Source organism: Pristiophorus japonicus, chromosome 20, assembly GCF_044704955.1.
Source record: "Pristiophorus japonicus isolate sPriJap1 chromosome 20, sPriJap1.hap1, whole genome shotgun sequence".
Lineage (NCBI taxonomy): Eukaryota > Metazoa > Chordata > Chondrichthyes > Pristiophoridae > Pristiophorus > Pristiophorus japonicus.
In genome coordinates, this window is record NC_091996.1 from 26,244,151 (window position 1) to 26,248,598 (window position 4,448).

General features: G+C 47.1%; 1 pseudogene; it reads left to right on the top strand.

The window, feature by feature from the left end:
- Positions 1–849: 849 nt before the first annotated feature.
- On the top strand, positions 850–1,205 carry LOC139232897 (small nuclear ribonucleoprotein E-like; annotated as a pseudogene).
- Positions 1,206–4,448: the final 3,243 nt, after the last annotated feature.

Here is a 4,448-nt window from a genome sequence, read left to right on the forward strand (position 1 = left end):
GCAACACATGTAAGTGTTTAAACTAATAACGGCTAGTGGGTGACGAACTACACAAACTCCTTTTCCCGCCCACGCTCACCTGCATAGGCCTTCTGAGCAAAAGCTGCAGGGGATAGGAACAGTGTTGTTGACCGAGACACTGCTGAGGTATCACGGTGGAACAACGCCATGTGGAATGCATTGCCTGACATGGAACTCCCACCCCCTCTCCACTGCCACAGTTGTAACTTTTCAACACCAACCAAGGCAATGAAATAAAATTAAAAGTTTTGTGCTCCTGTCAGTCAACCAGTAGGGTGGATGATAATGGGACATTTTATTGCAAAAATTACAAAATTGCACTACTGCCACTTCTTATTTGAATAAACTCGAGTAGTTCACCTGCTTAAAAGCAATCTTACGTACTTTGCAAATTACAGCTTCTAATGCACTTCGCCACTTGCAAAGAAGCAGCGGTGACTCTGAAAGCTTATTTTCTATATTACTGGACAGATATGACTTTAATAAAAGCAGCAACCTGAGCTGACTCGCATACTCCTTCAGAAAGAATATTAGAACCTATTTGGGTTTTCAGAACCAATCTTCAGCCGGCCCTGGCCGGGACAAGAGAAAGTCATATCGTGACCCAAAGCCTCCCGAGTTGAGAAATAAATAGCACAGTAATATGAAGGGGTCTTTCTCATCACTGGGACAGTATCTTGGAATTCACTACCCAACATCATGGTGGGGACACTGTGGCCACAAGGATTGCAATGTTCCAAGGCGAAGGCCCAGCACCAGCCTCTCAGTGTAACTCCGCATGGGCAATAAATTCGGCCTTGCCAGCATCGCCCAGATTCCGCCAACACCATGGCGCGCCGCGGGCAGGCACCCAAAGTGCAGAAAGTGATGGTGCAGCCCATCAGTCTTATTTTCAGATACCTTCAGAACCAATCCAGAATCCAAGTGCGGTTATATGAGCAAGTCAACATGAGGATAGAAGGCTGTATAATTGGGTTTGATGAATACATGAACCTTGTATTGGATGATACAGATGAAATTCACATGCAATCAAAAGCAAGGAAACCGTTGGGTCGCGTTATGCTGCAAGGGACAACATCACCTTACTACAGAGCGTTCACACCTCGGAGTGGCATCACTGGAATTTCATGTTCTATACCCTTCTTTATTGCAAATAACTTCTAACTGTTTTGGTAGCATTTTGAATACCGGTTGTTGGTCTCGTGGCTAAGCATATTACATTGTGACTCCTTTTGTACCAAAGTAATGATTTTCTGAAATAAAAACGTAACCAACGAAAAAAAAACAATTGATTTAAACAGTGTTTGCGCTCACGTTGCTTTGGCACTGATACTTGGCTATTGTAAAATCAGCCTGAAATATCAATCTAATATGCAACTGTTAAAAAATGAATAGTCTGCACAATAATAAAATCTCTTGAGATTGGGGTGCCTCATTTTCAATATGTTGCAGATCACCGTGTGGCTGTGTTATCTGCAAGGTGGGCCTGGCCTCATCCTCCAACAGGCTGTCGGAAAACTTATTTAAGGAGCTATTCAGTAAGCAGGTTGAAAGAAGATGCAATGGAGGAAATGCAGCTCACAGAATAGTATTATAACGACACAGGAGGCCATTCGGCCCATAATAATGTCCGATCCGGTCGAAAAAGAGCTATCCAGCCTAATCCCACCTTCCAGCTCTTGGTCCGTAGCCCTGTAGGTTACGGCACTTCAAGTGCACATCTAAGTACTTTTTAAATGTGGTGAGGGTTTCTGCCTCTACCATCCTTTCAGGCAGTGAGTTCCAGACCCCCACCACCCTCTGGGTGAAAATTGTTCTTGCTATTGAGGGAGTACAGCGAAGGTTCACCAGACTGATTCCTGGGATGGCAGGACTGACATATGAGGAGAGACTGAATCGACTGGGCCTGTATTCACTGGAGTTTAGAAGGATGAGAGGGGATCTCATAGAAACATATAAAATTCTGACGGGATTGGACAGGTTAGACGCAGGAAGAATGTTCCCGATGTTGGGGAAGTCCAGAACCAGGGGTCACAGTCTAAGGATAAGGGGTAAACTATTTAGGACTGAGATGAGAAGAAACTTCTTCACTCAGAGAGTTGTTAACCTGTGGAATTCTCTTCCGCAGAGAGGTGTTGAGGCCAGTTCGTTGGATATATTCAAGAGGTAGTTGGATATGGTCCTTCTGGCTAAAGAGATCAAGGGGTATGGAGAGAAAGCAGGAAAGGGGTACTGAGGTGAATGATCAGCCATGATCTTATTGAGTGGTGGTGCAGGCTCGAAGGACCGAATGGCCTACTCCTGCACCTATTTTCTATGTTTCTCATCGGCCCTCTAATCCTTCTAAGATGCATCCACTGAAACACCAAGCGCACACGGAGGTTCCTATCATTCGGCCAAGGTTCACAGACCCGTCACTTTCCTCACCTGGACATTGTGTTTGGGTGTGGTGACTCAGCGGAGGATGTTTAGATTGCTGCACCATCTCTACAACTCACAGTAAAGCATCACATCACCCTTCGCGCAAGGAAGTGGGAATTTGCTCAACAGTAAAGAAGGATCCCTCCTCAAACCTTGTTATTGTGCGAAGCTCCTCACTCTTCCACATTAATACTTACCTGCGGCCATTTATAACACACAACACAACCTTTAAAGAGACAACCAGTCACTGAGCAAAGACAATTCTCACCACCATGAAACTTCACCGGGCCCTGTCAGGGTTGCCTGAAATGGCAGCGTTCAGAATCCACTGTAAATTTCACAATGGCGTTTCTCAGCAGCTCAATATAAACGTCAGCACGCATTTTTCAAATGATTCAGAATCGCAATTCATATCATTACAAACATTTATTTCTTGAAGAGACAACAGGACTTCACGGTGCGAAGGAAGCTTTTGGTGTCAGCGCGCTATTTAGCAAAAATAAAAATTTATATTTTCGGCTATTACCAACAGATTCTGTGGCATTTTACAAAGGTACTGCATCAGAAACAATTCCAATTCCAGGTAAGAAATTAAATCAAAAGGGATTCTTATGAGGAGCAATTAATCAAAGGATTCCTGTTTGGAGTTAGTATTTATGCCAAATTTACGGTCTTGCACCTCACTCTTTTTCTGTGTTTATCTTGCTCCGAGCTGACTGCTTGTATTTCATTTAGGTGACTTTTAAATTAACAAAAAGAAAGATTCATTAAAACAATTCTCTGTGCCAAAAGAAAAGAGATCACCGGATGGTTTAGAAAGACATGTTTGGATGTGGACCTGCTGATGCCCGATGGGGATGATGTCACACCACAAATGCCACCTCCTCCAGGGTAGATTGTGGGTACTTGAGCTTTTTGAAAAGTGCTGCTGAATAGGAATCAGTGCTCGGGATACCCAACCTGTATTACACACTATCACGTTGCTGTTTGTGGGAGCTTGCTGTGTGCAACTTGCCTGCCGTTATAACAGTGGCTGCACTTCAAGGGTGCGTCATTGGGTGTAAAGCGCGTTGGGAGGTGCTGAGATCGTGAAAGGTGCTATATAAATGCAAGTCTTTCTTTTTATCAGCACTGCCTGCACGTTCTACGAAAGCATAGGTTCCACATTTACAAAATGGCCCACAGATGCATTCAGCAGCGCACAGAAACAGGCAGATGGTATCATTAGGGGTTGTGATCTGGATTTGGCAACTCAACTCCCAACATCATTGCCCATCCCTAGTGAATAAATGGCCGCACTGTTTTCACCCATGCCAATAGACTTTGAACCAGACTGGGGCCGCACTCACCCCTGGGGCCACACCCACCCCTGGGCCCACACACCCCCCCCCGGGCCACACACACCCCTGGGCCCACACCCACCCCTGGGCCCACACACACCCCTGCACCCCCCCCCCGGGCCACACTCACCCCTGGGGCCACACACACCCCTGGGCCCACACATACCCCCGCCCCCCCTGGCCCACACACACCCCTAGGCCCACACACACACCCCTGGGGCCCACACACACCACTGGGCTCCCCCCGGGCTACACATACCCTTGCCCACCCACCCCCCCCCCCCCTGGGCCCACACACCCCCCCCTGGGGCCACACTCACCCCTGGGGCCACACACACCCCTGGGCACACACACCCCTGCCCCCCCCCCCCCGGGCCACACATACCCCTGCCCCCCACCCCCTGGGCCCACACACATCTCTGGGGCCCACACACCCCTGGGCCCACACACACTCCTGGGGCCATCCCTTCAACCATTCATTATACTTGAAATCAAGTATTGGTGGACTGAGCGAATAAGGGTTAACTGTGACTATTACAAATAATTATTAAATCAAGGCAGGGTCCTAACTGTTGGCAATATATTTTGGCGAACTGTTCAGCTTATTTTCATCTTTTAACAGGACAAAGTAGTCCTGTATTCCAACATGACAAAGGCAATTTCACT